Raw genomic sequence first — 17,882 nt, forward strand, 5'->3', positions numbered from 1 at the left:
AACTATGTGGAAAGTGCTCAGGGCGATTCTTGGCCCGCACTGTGCTAGACCGATAAACTAGCACGATCATCACCGTCCACTCCTCGTTATTAAAGACCCCTTCCTAGACAAGGAGTAGGATGACAGATTTTCAAATTTTTAGTCTGTCTTGCACCATCAACCAAAATCATACCTGTGATGAGATCACAGAGGTGTCGCCTTTTTATCTTGGAAGGCCCAGGAAATGAGCCGGAATGTCTGACAACCTTGGCCAGGAAAACCCAAGGTGTCTAAAAGTGGAGCCGTGAGATGGTCAGCCGGGACGGTGAAAGAGAACGAACCGAAGTGAAATATCATCCTGGAATGCTCAGTTAATTATCAGAGTTATGATTTTCCCTGTAGATTATTCTATCTCCTCTGTTGCCCTTGCCATCAGCTATTGGAGAGCAACTGTAAAAACTGTCCTTCCTCCCCCTCTGCCCCTTCCTTTTCTGTTTCTGCAACCTCACAGCCGTTCTCCTTCCTCCTGGGGAGCACAGTGCCAGGCTTACCCCCGAGGCATGCCTACCCCCATCTTCCCCTGTGGGTGTGCAGGGGTGCCACGTATGGTTGTGAAGGCTGTGCACTGTACAGCTCTTGGGAGCCCCATTCACATCGTGGTCTGTAGCTGAGATGCAGAGATGGTGAGACATGCCATAGAAAAGGCTTGATTTAAACCAAGTTTTCTCAACCTCAGCATGTTGAACATTTTAGGCCAGATAATTCGTTGTTGTCATGGGCCATCCTTTTACACTGTAGGATGTTCAGCAGCTCCCAGGCCTCTACCCACTAGACAGTGGCACACCCCCGCACACACAATGGTGCCCACCAATGACGTGTCCAGACATTGCCAGAAGCCCCATGCAGTGGGTAAAATAGCACCATGTTGAGAACTACTGACAAAGGAAAGATGTTCTCCCAGCATATCCTACTCTGCCGAAAACCCTGGGTTAGCCCATCCTAGGGGAAGACAGAAAGTTCCAACCTTGCCCCCAGAGTGGCTGCTCTCACTAATAAAGCCATCAGAGACTATCTTAAGGGCAAAGCCCTTGTGGATTTTTCTAGCCCCACGATGTACCCTCACTAGGTAGAAGATACCTAAACTTGCTGAGGGCCAAACATGTGCCAGGCTACACAGAAATCTAGGTTTTACAAGAAGTGTGGGAGCTCTGCAGGAAGCAAGGCCCTGGACCACAATGTCTGTGCCACTGAACCATGAAAGTGCCGAAGACGCCTGGAGATTTTCTAATTGTCAAAGCTTTATTCGTAAAACTAACCTTTCCCATTTGGGGGGGGAGGAAGCTGTCTGCCTTGACTGGGGAAAACACCTTCTAGTACGAGATGCCCCAACAGTTGGGATATTGGCCAAAGACAGCATCTAGATGTAAAGCCCGGTTCCTTCAATATCTCCTGTGAATATCAGGTATGCATCTTACACCACGAAACTAGGGTGGGAAAAGGTCTCCTTTCTTTATGTTGGCTAAATTAAGTATAATCTCTGTGCCCCCATTTATTGAACTATTAGGAAATTCTTCCCCCATTGTCCTTATTCCCTCAGAGACATGTAAAGGTCCTGGGGTATTCCCTGGTCCCAAACATTGGGCAGCCCCACTGGTGTCCAGCCTGTCACCTGATCTTTCCTCTCTCATGGAGAAGGCAGCTTTGTGAGGGGTCTGCCCAATGCCATAACACACCCCACCCCCTTCCAAGATGATGGATGACTTTTCTGATCTGACCATTTCTGCCACCCCTGACTCTTTCAGCCCCAAACCTTCTGGGACAATTCAGCAAGAGTCCTCCTGATGCCCGTGGGTGACCCATCTTCTTTCTCCACTTTCATTCCCGTGGGACCTTTCTGAAGCTGGAAGAACAGCTTGGCCTATCTCTGGGGCTCCCTTATCTGAGCGTATGTTAACAGCCTGTTTGGAATTTCCCTAACTGGCTATCAGAATGCTCCGGTAATTTTCAGCCAAAATCTGCGACCAAAAATTGACATTCCCTTGTATTTTAAGAGCTCAGCCTGTCAGCCTGATCGCTGGATGCTTCGGTTTGCTGGCATTTCTTCCTAAAGAACCCTGTTGGGTCTCATGAAAGATGTGCCCCTGGCAGCGGTGGGCACAGCCTGCATCCGGGGGGGTGTCAGGTATTAGGGAGGCCTCCCAATGGTGGGTGCAGGGCTGCCTTCAATCTTATAATCTTTATAGCACTACCAATCATAAAGACCATGTTTTAGCTAAAATTGTAATTTTTAGATCCTTCACTTTTGTAAAACCTCAAATGTCAATTTGAATTCATGGATAAATATTTTTGGATACTGGACGCTTTCTAAGCTAAAAAGTCTTTGAACTTTGGTCACTAAACCTAGCTAATTTATCCCTTATTCTTATATACTTAAAATAGCTATAAATTAACCAGATGGGTGATATGCTTAAATATAAAAAGATAATATTAAATGCAAACTAATGGAGAAAAATAGCTAGTCATTGTTTTCCTGTCTTCTAGTTTTCTGGAGTCTAGTGTTTACTTTGCTAATAATGGTAATTAACAAAAATGACTAAGGTGATATTAGGCATAATTACAGGGAGATGCAAGTATGTGTACGAGATAATACATGTAGTTTAAAGGAATTATTAGTTTATTATGATGGTAAATTCATTAGGATATGTGCACTGTTTATGTAATATGTTCATAAGGTTAATTATATTTTGAAAATAAGATTCATTTTTAAAGTGTCTAATAAAAATAATAAAAAGGTTATACTGTAAACACACAAATTTCAGTAACAATTTTTTTACTTGGGTTATACTACCTGCACTGTTCCTAAACAACAAACACCTGTATTAAAAATTTTTGACAAAGTTGGCTCAATGAATTCATCCACAAGAAAGATTTATAAATCCTTTACTGATGGGGCGCCTGAGCGGCTCAGTCGTTGGGCGTCTGCCTTGGGCTCAGGGCATGATCCCAGGGTCCTGGGATCGAGCCCCGCATCGGGCTCCCTGCTCTGCTGGGAGCCTGCTTCTTCCTCTCCCACTCCCCCTGCTTGTGTTCCCTCTCTCGCTGGCTGTCTCTGTCAAACAAATAAATAAAATCTTTATAAATAAATAAATAAATAAATAAATAAATAAATAAATAAATCCTTTACTGAACACTGCTACATGGTTGGCACACACACAAATAAAATTAGAATTTCAGGGGGTTTTGGTAAAATTATTTTATTCTGTGCCAGATACTTTTTTTTTTTTCATTCCAGTATAACTGATATACTGTTATATTAGTTTCAGGTGTACAATATATGCATTCAACAATTCTATATATAACTCAGTGCTCATGGGGGGGAGTGTACTATTAATCCCCTTCACCTATTTCACCATCCCCCCACTCACCTGCCCTCTGGCAACCACCAGTCTGTTCTTTATATTTATTTATTTATTTATTTTTAAGATTTTATTTATTTATGTGACAGAGAGACAGCCAGCGAGAGAGGGAACACAGCAGGGGGAGTGGGAGAGGAAGAAGCAGGCTCCCAGCCGAGGAGCCTGATGTGGGGCTCGATCCCGGAACGCCAGGATCACGCCCTGAGCCGAAGGCAGATGCTTAACGACTGCGCTACCCAGGCGCCCCTGTTCTCTATATTTAAAAGTCTGTTTTTGTCTCTTTCGTTGGCTTTGTTTCTTAAATTCCCCGTGTGAAATTGTTTGGTATTTTTCATTCTCAAATGGACTTAGTTCACTTAGCATTATACCCTCTAGATCCATCCATGTTGTTGCAAATGGCAACATATTGCATATTCTATTGTGTGTCTGTGGGCACGCGTGTATACACATATATGTACACCACATCTTTATCCATTCATCTGTCGATGGACACTTGGGTTGCTTCCCTATCTTGGCTATTGTAAGTAACGCTACGGTAAACATAGGGGTGCCTATATCTTTTTCGAATTACTGTTTCCATTTTATTTGTGTAAATATCCTGTAGGGGGATTACTGGATCATGTGGTAGTTCTTTTAACTTTTTTTGAAACGTCCACACTGCTTTCCATGATGGTTGCACCAATTTACATTCCCACCAACAGGGCACAAGGGTTTCTTTTTCTCCACGTCTACATAGCTTACTTTTTTGATACTAGTCGTTCTGACTCATATGAGGTGATATGTCATTGTGACTTTGATTTGCAGTTCCCTGACGATGAGTGATGCTGAGCATCTTTTCATGTCTCTGTTGGCCATCTGGATGTTATGTCTGGTATACTCTTGATTCGTCTTAACAAAAGTTCCTTATTTCTAAAAAAAAAAAAAAAAAAGTTGTTTCTAATAGCTATTTACTTTTCGCTGTGGTTTTTTTTTTTTTTTAAGATTTTATTTATTTATTCGACAGAGATAGAGACAGCCAGCGAGAGAGGGAACACAAGCAGGGGGAGTGGGAGAGGAAGAAGCAGGCTCATAGCAGAAGAGCCTGATGTGGGGCTCGAACCCAGAACACCGGGACCACGCCCTGAGCTGAAGGCAGACGCTTAACCGCTGTGCCACTCAGGCGCCTCATCGCTGTGGTTTTTAAAATGCTGTCTTGCAGTAACTTTTTCTTTTGGAAAGTGTGATGTGTCCCTATTTTGTCCTCTGACAATTCTTGCCTTTTCCTTTCCCAAATTCTGAATAAAATGCTTAAAATGTCTTTTAGTCCTAAACTATCTTTGGATTTCCTTGAGTGGCCACCAGGTTACACAAAGATTTGCCCCTTCCCCTTAGAAAGGATAAAAGCTATTAGATTGTATCATTCTCTAAGTTTTAATCAACTCAAAACTTGTGAGAGCTCTGTTTACCAAATTTAGGATAAAAAAACCACAAAAAAGTGACAAAAGAAGTTCCATCTTCCTGAGTTAATTACGTATAGACTATATTAATATAAAAACTGAACAATTGTATACTTTTCAGATTAGGAGAAACATACTCCTGTCCAAGCAAAGACTGGTACAAAAACTGTCTACAGAGTGATTTTAAGGTTTCAACATCCTTGCCGGTCAGTGACAATCACAGTACACTTTAGGATATAAGCCTACAGCTATTGGTTTATCAATGTCTTCACAGTTCATATGTTCTTAGTCCAAGGTAATCCTTCACCACATCCTCAGAAAGTGTTATTCCTCAAAAGAGGCTTTCACTCTCTTCCACTGATTACTACGTTCGCTGGAGCTATTCAGTCTTGGCACCTTAGTAGAGGGGAGTAGATGTCTGTGATCTTCAACATTGGTGGGAAAAATTTAAAAGCCTGACCAATGTTTCTCATGCGTGACCTGTCTACAGCTGAATTCTGACAAAACTGTAGACAGTCTGAAGCCAAAGCCTCATGGAGACGACACGCCCCTCCAAGTGGATTGTACTCAATTGTCCCCAACGAGATATATGTTTGGATCGTTATATATTCATTCAAGGACAGATCCAAGATTTCTTGTCAGAAAATCACAGCTTTGATAGTGACCAAGAAAAGTTCATGTTACAACAGGCAAATAAATCCGACTTTGTAGAACTGTCCCCTGTGGGCTTTATCAGACTATTCAAGTTTTCCATCTCTCCTTAAGGCAATTTTGTTTTCTAGAAATATGTTCATTTTATCAAAGTATAAACTTTTATAGACAAAAAGTAATCTATATTACTCCTTAACTTTGGCTTATTTCCACTTTTTTATTCTCATTACTTCTATTTTCTTTGTTACTTATTAAATTTGTCTTTTTCCTAATTTAAGCACAAGGCATAAATTTCTTAGAAATTATTTGGGCTACATCCCATGAAATTTGGTATGTATAAATTCTTATTATCGTTCACTTGTTAATATTTCTAATTCCTCTTATGGTATCATCTTTGATGAGGTATTTTAAAACCTGTTTTAAATTTCCCAACCAGGGATTTTTTTCAAATCTGTTTTTGCTTGTTATTACATATATACTGTAGTACAAAGGTAGTCTGTAGGACTCTGATTCTTGGTATCTGCCACTTGTTTTATAACCTAGAACATGAATAGTATTTATACATATACCCTTTGTATGCTTGAGAAAAGTACTTATCCCCTAATTTGGAGATAAATGTTTCTAAATATCTATTAATTATATTATATACGTCTTTTGTTGTAAAAGGCAACTATTTTCGCTTTCCCACAAACTTTGGCTTTAGGGGCTACATCCTGAAAGCCCCCAAGACCAAAAAGAAATATGATCGATCTTGGTAGGGTGCAGAGGAGCCTTTAATAAATAATAGGAAGAGCTATCAATTACTGAACATTCTGAAGGGACACATTACACAGGCTTTTTCATACACCAGTCTGTTTTATCCCTACCTTACCATATTCCTGCAAAGCTGTGGTTCTCATTTTACAAGAGGCCAGGTCAGGTAGTACAAACTACCAGGGTCAGGTAGTACAAACCTGCCTTATGCCACCCGTGGACTAGACCCCGGCTCTGTGGGACTGCAAAGCCAGTGATCTCACAGGTTGCTGCCCCAGGTTTATCCACCAACACTCAGAACTACCCTGATCAGCAGGGACGTGGCACCAATCCTCTTCAGACTCAAGTAACAGCTCTTCTGTAAAGGTGTCCAGCAACACTCTTCATTCATATTATTAGGCTTGAACTCCTAACCTTCTGAACCAGTATTGTCTGATGTCAAACAAAATTCAACCAGGTAAATTCGAAGATCGAGTTGGCTTTATTAAACAATTCACAAGTCAGGCAGCATCCCATCTAACAGGCAGAGGGGCGCTCCAGGGGATTGAACAAAATGAAAGGTTTTCATGGAAGGGAGGTAGGGCAAGAAACTTATTTGCAAAAGAAAAGAACTGTTCCAGACAACGCTTTCCCTTAGGGGGAAGAGGACTGGGTCCAAACGCGCAGATTACTTCATCTTCCTGTGGGGATGGAGGGGGTCCCTGTGGTAGACTCCCAGGCACCCATCAGAAAACTTCTGACGGACCAGGTAAGACTACATTTCTGGGGGAGGGTGAAACGCCAATTACATTAGGTATTAAGCCCGGGTTTGGGGACTTGGCTGACACTACTTTGGGCCCGTGGGTTTTCTCACACACACTTCTTGCAGTGACAGGAACAGTCTGTTACGTGTACTACCCAACACGGCAGCCCCTTGCGGCTACAAGCACTTGCATTATGGCTGGTGCAAGTGGTAATGTGAACCTTATATTTTTAAATCAATTTAAACAGCCACACACGGCTAATGGCTTACCATCACGGACTACAGTTCTGAGGAAGCTCTGAGGCCTCCCGTGTTTTGTCTGGAGCAGTATCCCCAATACCTCCGGCACTGCCCACCACAAATGCACGTTCCACAGGCTTTCAGCATGGCATCTGGCTCATAACAGCATAAATAAATGCTTTTCTTTTTAATGGATGGACCTTCCTCTGACCAGCTCCCCATGCACCTAGCTCGCAGTTCTGCTATGGAAATCTCCACTCCCTGCACCACCAGGCCCTCCAGCAAGCTTGCACATTCCCAGCAAGGATCAAAGCTCCCTGCCGTTAAGCCTGGTTCCCGGGTCATGCTGGTTGAAATGCTCGCCTCAGATTTCCTCAGGCCCTCAAGATCTGGCATCGCTCCTGCTTCCCATGCTGCAGTGCGAGGCGGGCACGACCTGGTGCCCGGTGGGACATGCCAAGTGTCTCCATGCACACTTTTGAAGTACTGGCCCATGTTCTGCTGCTGTCCTTCCACGGCAGCAAGCATTACCAACCAGGCACAGTTTTCTCACGTGGACCCAGATCCTTCCCTTGGCATCTTTCCAGGCAGCTACAACCAGCTGAGAAAAGACTACTAAAAAAAAAATAGTCAAGACAGTCCACAGGAAAGGCAAAAAAGACAACTTTTGACTTCTGGATGTCAGGAACTGGCTGGCAGAGTGAATACTTCAGCCACAAAGAACGCCTGCCCCCACAGAAGAGCCCATCAAAGTGTCCAACTCATCAAGGCAAGTTCAATTTCAAATGCAGAAATTGGACAATTAACTCCAGCCTTTCATCATGGCCTTTGGGACCTATTTCCTCATGGAGACCTGTCCATTTATAACACGGGAATTAAAAAGTTCCCATATGCACATCCTTAGACCACCATCACATTATTGCAATTACTGCTTTACCACAATATCTCCAAAAGCCTGACCCTGAGGATACCCACGAGGTCCACCCATGGCAGCTGCCCCACGTTCACCCTGCTCCCTCCCACCGTAACTCAGTAACCTGTCCTCTCAAGCCGACATCACGTATTTTACTCCCCAGGTAAGTTGACCAACTCATCCCAGTTTGCCCAGGACCTTTCTGGATTAAACAATGAAAGTCCCATGTCCTGGGAAATCCCTCAATCCCAGGCAAACTAGGACAGCTGGCCACACAAGCAGGCATTTACTCACAAGCCAGGCCCCAGAGCTCAGGCCTCCCCAGCTTCCTCAATGACATCAACGCCTGCCTCACTCCAGCCCAGTCGCCAGCCACTCTTCCGAAGCCCTGGCCTGACTGTTCCTCGACCTTCACTCTTTCGTGGGCCTGAATCTGGGCCGGCTACTAGCCCAGTCCTAACGCAACACCTCGGACTGCAGCCTGTGTGCCAAGCCCCAGGAGCACGATGGGAGAGGCCCACAGGGAAACAACACTGGCCTGTGATCCACTTCTCCACATCCAGCCTTGGGGGCACACGGCGTGTTACGGACTTAGAAGGCAGACACAGGGAGTCTATAAGGTGTACTGGATGGGGGAGGGGGGGGAGAATAGTGATGCGCAGCTGCAATTCTAGAGAAACAGTCTTGGTCACTAAGGTCATTCCAGGCATAGCGGAGGGACACGGGGCTGGCCTTCCCTGTCCATGGCTTCTCGGGGCACTGCTGTCAAGACTCAGAGCCAGCTGACGTGGAGCCCAGCCCCAGCTCCTTCCCTCTCATCTCCTGTGTGAAGAGCTGATCCATGATGCCCTGAGTCACGGCAGGAGATGACGCTTCCCGCGGGGACTCCCTCTCCATCCTCTGCTCCTCTGCTGTCCACTAACACCAAGAGAATCTAAAAAACCAAAAGACAGGTGAGACTGGTGGTTTGGAGTTCCCACCCAGAGATGCAAACCAGCTTGCCCCTGCCTGCGGGTCCCCAGCACTGGGCAGTCACTCACCTTGGGGAGACATATCGGCAAACCCAGATGCCAAGTCATCCCAAAGGTCAGGGACTCACGGCCTTGGGACTTCCTTCAACAGTTCCAGATCTAAGGCCGACCTAAGAGGGAGAAGCAGCAGACAAGCATTCAGTCTCTGTTGCCTCCTTCCCCCAAGTGACATCACTGAGAGGGTCCCCGTCAACCAGGCCTAAGCGCCCAGTTCATGCATGCCATACTAGATTATTGCCAGAATAGAAAGGATAGTAAAGGAAAAATATCTTACAAGTCCAGGTTTTATAATAAATCACTTTCTTTCAAGCAGTACGCCATCAGGGCAACTGACTACATCCGGGAATCCACAGGAAGACAGCTCCCCGCTCACTCTCGGGCTGGACCCCGAGGTCCCACTGCATATTGAGCAAAGGGATAGACCACCATCTCAGCAGCTCTCCCACACTGTCATGACTTGCCTGCCCAGCCTGTCACAAGGCCCCAGCACCTGCCATCCTGTTCTGCAAAGAGCCACTTGATAGCACCCAGCCAAGAAAGGCAAATACAAGATAAACTTCCAACGAGACTTGTTCTGGTTAGGTGCCCAGGCCCGTGAAGACCAGCAGTGCCAGGCCCATGTGCAGGAGAAATGAGAAAACATCATGAAAGCTTGAGGACACTGTGTGAGGGAACCGCAACTCAATCCCTAGGACTCTATACCCAGAGGTTTGAATTACCAGGTCTGGAACGGGGCATGGGGTGATTTTTTCCAGAATGGTCACCATTGTCCCTTGAATCCTCCAGCCTGGCTGAGCCAGGAACTAGGCTGTGGGACAGGACAGGCCCCTGATGCAAAGGGGGCGAAGAGCAGGTGTGAAAGACAAGGGTACTCTCTGGGTTCGAAGACAAGGATACTCTCTGGGTTCTTCAAGGACTCCTGGGCACCAGGTGGTTCACATGTTACTCTCGCTACCTCCACTCATCGCGAGATGGGAACAAAACCACCTGGCACAACAGGATCCCATCTGCAAACAAGAGACCCGAATGGAAAGGGAAGAGGTCTCGGGAACAACAGAAGCCCTGACTAGAAGTGGGGTGGTCAAAGGGGTGGACACCTTGACCTCACCTCCAGCCTCACTGCCTTGTTACCTGGGAGCCAAGACATGCCTCTCAGAGACACCAGGCTGTCATCTCTCAGGGGCACCAGGCTGTCATCTCTCAGGGGCACCAGGCTGTCATCTCTCAGGGGCACCAGGCTGTTCTCCCTCAGGGGCACCAGGCTATTCTCTCTCAGGGGCACCAGGCTGTCATCTCTCAGGGGCACCAGGCTGTCATCTCTCAGGGGCACCAGGCTATTCTCTCTCAGGGGCACCAGGCTGTATCTCTCAGGGCACCAGGCTGTATCTCTCAGGGGCACGTGGCTGTATCTCTCATGGACACCAGGCTGTCATCTCTCAGGGACACGTGGCTGTATCTCTCATGGACACCAGGCTGTCATCTCTCAGGGACACGTGGCTGTCATCTCTCAGGGCGCCAGGCTGTATCTCTCTCTGTCTAGAGTGAAGGCACCACGGCGGGGCTTCTGCTCCCGGAACACATCGGCAGAGCACAGCACGAAAGGCACCAGTCAGCCTGCTGCGGATGGACACCCACACCGCGTGCCCGGTCAGCCACAATATCCTCACGGACATGAACCAGAAAGCAGGCTAGGAAGTCTGCAGTCTACAAATACAGATTTCAAAGATCCACAGGCCCGAGAATTTCTTCTTCAGTCAGCCCCTGGGGTCACCCTTTCCAAAGAACCCACAAAGCACAGATGAAGCCACCGAAAGGAGAGCGACACACAGGGTGATCAGTCAACACACTCTCCTCCCATCAGTGACTGACGAGAAAACTCCCCCGGCTTCTGGCAGGCCAAGACAAATGAGAACCTGTTTACTGACTCGGAATTGACGGAACTCCCCCATGCCCCTACAGCAGGCCCCCCCTGGACTTTTCTTTCTCCATTTATTTAACATCACTGACAGCTCCTGGAGAAGCAATCCACAATGTGCTCAAGAAACAGTAAAGGAGCAAAGACAACACACACACGAGCTATGAATCCACAGGCTGTCCTGACTGATGTGCTCTTACGGGCTAGCATCCACTCCCATAAATTTGTAAAGCAGAACCCATGACTTGCGATTCTCACGTGTGCCCTGGAGCGCTATTATGAACTTAGTCCAGTGTGAGGTCCACACAGAAAGAAATGTATAGACTGCTTTCTGACAAGAGGATCTGCAACGTAAGAAGACAGAATGAGCCCCCACAGGTCAGGGGGCTAGCCCAGTCACCGCATCACACGGGAGCCAGCCAAGACCCAAGCTCCGAAGGGAATGGCAGAAAGCAAGCTAGTGTGGGAAAGCTCCAGGGTTTGGAAGGAGACGCCCGGCTGGACCCTTCACACACAGAAACTTATGTCAGTGATTCCTCTCCCTGCACGATCAACGACCAGGGTAAAGACAGCCCGCAGTCATTTTGGGTGCAGGAGCAGAAAAGGGAGGCTGGTGTCAGGGGCCTAGGGAATGGCCTGAGGAAGGGGAGGGAGAGCGGAAACACTCTGAGCCCCAGCAGCTTCGGTGGTACCCTACGGAGACCCCATAACACCTGCCACGGAGAGTCAAGACGCTTCCAGCATAAAAGACTGGAAATGCTGGCAAGCCTGGGTGGCAGCTGGCTAAGCGCCCAACACCTGGGTTTCAGCTCAGGTGGTGAGCTCATGGGTCGTGGGAACACGCCCCGCTGATGCACTCTGCGCTCAGTGCGGAGTCTGCTTGAGCTTCTCTCTCCCTCTCCCCCTTCCCCCCGCTCTCTCTCCGAAATAAATCTTAAAAAAAAAAAAACAAATTGGAAATGTTTTTGGGTTGGAAGAGATCAGGATCATACAGTTACACCACCACCACGAAAAATTTTTTAAATCCTTCACCGCTATCCCAGCTACGTTTTTCAAATGAAGTGGAAACTGAGAACAGGTCCCGAAGCTAGGTCGGTTCAGAGGCTGGACCCAAGGTCTCCGGTGCCTAATCTACATGCTTTCCATGAGGGCACGCTGCTGACGCTAGGAAGCGAGCTGCCCCGGGGCACCCTTCACCTTCCTGGACAGCTTTCTAGATGCCCGTCCCTTCTCGGTATGTGAGGGATTGCCCACACCAGGGACACAAGTGCGAGCTCACAGGATGCCCGCTGCCATCTCACTTCCTCATCCAAACCCCAGGGCACACATATGTGACTTTACAGATGCACAGAACAAAATTCCAGAGAGAAGTCCAAACATCTTACCTCGGGCCCCAGGGCCTAGCCCCCAGCTGGTAAGACGACACCTCTCACGGAGCCTCTGCACCTGCAGACCCACCTGCGAGACACAAGGCACAAATGAGCACTCACAGCGGGCCCTGGAGGGCACGGCGGTCGGCAGATCACAGCACCCACGCTCGCGGCCTGTTGCTACCAGAATCTGAACAGCCACACCACTGTCTCAGGGACAAGAACAACTTAACTCTAGAAAGGGGTCTGCTGGGCACCAGTAACATCGGTGTTAACCTCTGTGCCTGCGAACAATCCGTTGCTGAGCAGTCTATGTCAAAAGGTTGTCGAGGGCAGGTTTTGGGGAGCATGCCATGCTGACCGGCAGCGACAAGCATGGAGCAGGAGGGTAACAGGTGGTGGGAAGGCCCCGTGTCCTCCATCTCATGTGTAAAGGCAGCTCACGTATGTATCAACTACGATGTGTACTGCCCAGCGCGATCACTACTCCGTTCCCTGCCCCTCAATCTAAGGGCACAGGAACATCACCCCGTGGACCACGGGCCCAGCCCGTGACCAGGACGAGAGAAACACTTCCGGGGAGAGGCTGCCTCAGCCTTGAGCAGGCTGGCAGGCTCAAGGGCCCTGTCTTCCCACTGACACACCACGATGGGATGAGCCCACTGCCTCACCGCATGGCAGTTCAACCTCCTCCACCTTATTTTGTCCAAGTGCTACGTGTCAGGCACGAAGACGGAGGCACTGCCCTCAAGATCGCAGCAAAGGGGGCGTGACAAGTGAATCACCAATGTCCACCGTGACCAGGGCTGAGAGGTGGGGCTGAGGGTGTGGGAAGAAGTGTGATGGAGAGGCAGAGAAAGCTTGGGAGGGAAGGGGGCCTGGAAGAAGAGGGACCCTATCATGGCTCTATCACTGGCCCATGAACAGACACACCCCAAGGCAGGGCCCTTCTCGGCAAAAAGGGGATTCAGTGAGGTACAGAGCGCCAGGTACGAGGAAGTAACGCAAATTCATCAGAAGAAAGATGTGTCCGAAAGCTCCAGAGTTTGGAAGGGACGGGATGGGCCCTTCTAACACGGGGAAACGCTTTCAGCAACTTCTCTCCCTGCACTATCGATGACCAGGGCACAGGCAGCCCACAATCACTTTCGAATGCAGGAGCAGGAAAGGGCAGTGAGGAGGCCGAGAAAGGAAGCCTTGTTGTGGGGCAACAGCCTGGGAACCGGCCTGAACTCGGAGCCTGGCGCACAGGCCAGTGACCAGACTGATAGCCTGAGGTCACAGGCTGCCCCTCACTTGCACAGACAACTGACCAATTCCACCCAAGAGATGAAGGGAAGACTGACGGTGCAGAAACACTGAGGACCCGCGGTTCTGGACGACGGGGTGTGAGTGGCCACGTAATGAGCACTCCGCTGGGCACCGGATATGAATCTCGGTCTGCCTCTCAAGTGCAGCCCTCTGACCGTCCCAATACTGCCGCTTTCCACGTCACAGGAGCCTTCATCAGGGGCTCTCAGGAGCCGAAGAGGGCCCAGGCCTGCTTCCGCCAGCTCAAGGGGACACAGCTGGGAACGCTGGGAAGAAGTCTTCACCAGCACTCATTCCCACATCTCATCACCTGAACACCTCCGGCCTCACAGCCCGCACAGAATTTAAGCTCTAGAGAACCAGGCAGGACACCACTTACCTGGGACCTCCTGATCCAGGTTTTCCTGACATCGCCTCTCACATACATGGAACAGCAGTCACGACACACTCCTGCAGGGGACAAGAAGCACTTGGCACTGCTTTACATGTCCAGGAAACCGCTATGCTCACCAGCAGGAAAACACTGGGGGAATCTGGGTCTTAGGAGGTGAATGCGCTGAACGCCTGCCTCCCTCTACCTCGTGCTCCGTCACCTAAGGCTGCCCCATTCTGGAACCCCTGAACGTAAAGAAAGCCTGGCAACTTTTCCTTTGCCTGCATTACCAATCATCAGGACACAGGCAGCCTGTAAACCCCTCAAACACAGGCAGAAAAGGACACAGGGCTGCTGAAATTAGAGACCAGTGTCAGAAGACCACAGCTGTGGGGCCACAACCAACTCAGACATGCACTGAGACAGGACCCACGCTCTTGTCCCTTTTTAAAGACTCACAGAAACAGAAATCGTCCTGAACCAGGCAGAGAGCATGCAAGAAATACAGCAGGTGCCCAGAGGCACTTAAAAGGTGGTGAGGAGGAGGAAGTGTGGGAAAGCTCCAGAGTTTGGAAGGGACAGGAAGGGACCCTCCAAACACGGGGAAGCGCTTTCAGCAACGCCTCTCCCTGCACTATCAATGACCAGGACACAGACAGACCATGATCACTTTCGAATGCAGGTGCAGAAAAGGTAGAAGGTGGGGCACCTGGGTGGCACAGCGGTTAAGCGTCTGCCTTCGGCTCAGGGCGTGATCCCGGCGTTGTGGGATCGAGCCCCACATCAGGCTCCTCTGCTATGAGCCTGCCTCTTCCTCTCCCACTCCCCCTGCTTGTGTCCCCTCTCTCGCTGGCTGTCTCTATCTCTGTCGAATAAATAAATAAAAGCTTTAAAAAAAAAAAAAGAAAGAAAGAAAAGGTAGAAGGTGAGCCAGAAAGAGAAGCCCCTATTAGCCCCCGGCTGCCCACCAAGCCCAGGACCCGGAGCATCATCACCACTTCATGTAAAGATTCCATCTCCCATCATCAACCGGAAGACCAACTCCTGGCAAAAATGCCTATATTGTTTATTCACCCCCCACATACAGCTTGAGTACCTACTACGTGCCAGGCACCGTGGGCTCAAAAGACCTCTGTCCTCCCAGAGCTCTGGCAGTTTCCCCACCTAAAAGAAAGTGAAGCTCAGGACGAGGAAATAACCGAGCCAAGGTTATGCGGCTGGCCAGAGGCTGAACCAGGATCTGAACCCAGACCTCTCTGACCCCAATCCCACCCCACCCCACCTACCACACCAGGCCTCCTCCTGCGCAAGGGCTTTGCAAGAAGGGTCTCAGAACCTGCGCTCCAGGACCACGCCCCTCCCCGCGCTGTGGCAGGAAGGCAAGGAGCCCCCTCCCTGGTCAAGGTGCTCAGGCGCAGCAGCACTTACCCAGCAGGCCTCAGCCCTGCACACGGGGGTGGGGGGGCATCTGGCGCTGCGGACCACGGTCCTGCGGGGCAGAAAGGGGTGCTGCCTGCGGCTCGGCCCGCAAAGCCGTCCAAGGGACAGTCTCCATCTGCTTCCAAGACAGCCGCAGAGCTCGCACGGCCTAGGCACGGAAGAGAACGGGGAAGGGGCTTTAGTGCCAAGCAGGGAGGCAGGAATCACACGCTGCCCCTCTGCGGCCCTGCGAGCACCCCCGAATGAAAGCGCAGACAACTGCCCTGCACAACCGGAGTTTTCACACTCTCCGTTAAAGACAGGGGACGGGAAAACGGGTTCACGCTCCTCAGGTCACTTCGTAGGCAACGGATGAATGGCTCTGGGGGACTCAAGGCCCGGAGCCGGGGGTGGGTGTGTGCGTGAAAATCGCGGGGCCCGCGGCGCCCCTCGGGCCGGGGAACACAGGTGGCCGCGCACCCCGCGCCGCGGCACTCGGCCCGCGCGTCGCCGGACCCGCTGCTGGGCCTTAGCGAGGCCGAGTCTTCCCCGCGGACGGGCTGAGGACGGGGAATCGGACCCCGGCATCCGGGCTGACCTCCGCCGGCTCTCCCCGTCCCCCCCCCCCAGGCCTCAGTTTCCCCTGAAGGTGGTGGGAGCGCAGACCACGCGCCCAGGGATCCCCGAAGTGGACTCACCACGGGCTCCTCGACTACGACGCAGGACAGCGGCGCTGACAGAGCCGACAGCGCGGGAAGGTGCGGATGTCTGGGGATTGCGGGAAATGGGCCCGGGCGGCGTGGGACGGCGCTGGAGAACCGGTCCGGCGGCGGAAGCAGCAGCAGCAGCAACAGGACACGCCTCACCTGCCCAGCGCCGGCGGAAATGCAGCGGGAGCGCGGGCCGCGGCCTAGAGCGGCGTCTCCCGGGGCGGATCCCGGGCAAGCGGGCCTCTCGCGCCCCCTGGTGGTGCGGAGCTCAAATTCTGATTCCATAAGGGCTTGGGATCCTTTCCAAGAGCAGCCTGGAATTTTGGAAATAACATCCCCTCGCTTATTTTGCTTTTCTCTTTATTCCGCTTGTGCCACTGGTTTGTCATTAATTTATAGGAATGGTTACTCTTCCACGTGAGGAGCTGTTATTAGCAAGAGCTCATGTTGATTGCAAGTAGTCTGGACAATAGGGTTCTTGCCTGATTGACCGGAAGTCACCAGGTTAAAATATTGTTCTGATGACCTGAAAGTGGAACGTGAGAGTGACAAGGAGATAAACCTAGAGAGTTGGGCAGGCTCTTTGCTAAACTTTGTCCCAAAAATGAGTACTTGATGCAGGAGGGACTTGATCAGATTTGCAAAGCGGCAAAGACTACAGGGACACTGCTGACAGGCTTGAGAAGGGGCTCATAGTTCCCAAACCTCACAAGCACTAACACTGCCTGCACCCTGGGTCATGTGTATTCCCTGAACCTAAGGCAACCCTGCCACTAACTCAGCCCACATTCTGAAGTATAAACAGCACACCCTTGTGCCCGAGGAGGGGGTCGCCCCAGTCAGATTCCTGGAACTGACTAGGTCAGCACAGAGTGGAAATCCAGTCCTGACCAATGCAACCAAGGGGGAGGGGGGGGTCTCTGAAGGTGAGCACACTCCCTATTGTGTACCTGGGAAGAGTCTGTGAGATTCCAAGACTGTGGGAACATTGGGGAACTCTGATGGGTAGGGACCACAGATGCTGTAGCTATGAGGACACTGGACCAAGAGGTCAGATGCACACACTTGAGGCCCTGGTGTCCTCTCCTGCCTCCTGTTCTTGCTCTTATGCTCCGTGTGACCTTGACTAAATGACCTAACCCCTCAGCCCAGCTTGAGTTTTCCTTTTCTGAAAAATGGACAAAATCGTAACTTTCCCCTCAGAGCATTGCTTCAAGATTTATGTGAAATGATTCATATCAAAAGCAAAGCACAGAGCAAATGGCCAAGCATGGTAGTTGCTATACTTTGTATTTCTGAGAAAGCCAAGGGCTTCTGTCACTGAGAGGACACCGTGGGATTATTTATGAAGCTGAGAGAATGTGCTGTTGGAAAAGTCTAAGGCAGCGCTGCCAGTAGAAATATAATGCTAGCCACATACATAATTTAAAATGTTCTGAGGCACCTGGGGGGCTCAGTAGGTTGAGCATCTGCCTTCGGCTCAAGTCACGATCACCCCGCTTTCGGCTCCCTGCTCGGCAGGGAGTCTGCTTCTCCCTCTACCCCGCTGCCCCCATTCATGCTCTCTCTCTCTCTGAAATAAATAAAATCTTTAAAAATAAATAAAAATAAAATGTTCTAAGG

At 49.9% G+C, this 17,882-nt stretch overlaps 1 long non-coding RNA gene and 3 other non-coding genes across 4 annotated transcripts; all 4 read right to left on the bottom strand.

Annotated features, from left to right (window-relative positions):
• Positions 1-6,698: 6,698 nt before the first annotated feature.
• On the bottom strand, positions 6,699-16,453 carry LOC103669763. Its single transcript, XR_005836937.1, has 6 exons — positions 16,248-16,453; positions 15,559-15,718; positions 14,137-14,207; positions 12,462-12,534; positions 9,171-9,271; positions 6,699-9,064 (listed from the first exon to the last, which is right to left on the bottom strand). It is a non-coding gene; the product is annotated as an uncharacterized LOC103669763 (long non-coding RNA).
• On the bottom strand, positions 11,538-11,672 carry LOC121104672. Its single transcript, XR_005837022.1, has one exon. It is a non-coding gene; the product is annotated as a small nucleolar RNA SNORA71 (small nucleolar RNA).
• LOC121104671 lies at positions 13,474-13,606 on the bottom strand. The gene has a single exon (XR_005837021.1). It is a non-coding gene; the product is annotated as a small nucleolar RNA SNORA71 (small nucleolar RNA).
• LOC121104669 lies at positions 14,681-14,814 on the bottom strand. Its single transcript, XR_005837019.1, has one exon. It is a non-coding gene; the product is annotated as a small nucleolar RNA SNORA71 (small nucleolar RNA).
• Positions 16,454-17,882: the final 1,429 nt, after the last annotated feature.

The sequence above is a fragment of the Ursus maritimus genome, unplaced genomic scaffold, assembly GCF_017311325.1.
Source record: "Ursus maritimus isolate PB19 unplaced genomic scaffold, ASM1731132v1 scaffold_22, whole genome shotgun sequence".
NCBI lineage: Eukaryota > Metazoa > Chordata > Mammalia > Carnivora > Ursidae > Ursus > Ursus maritimus.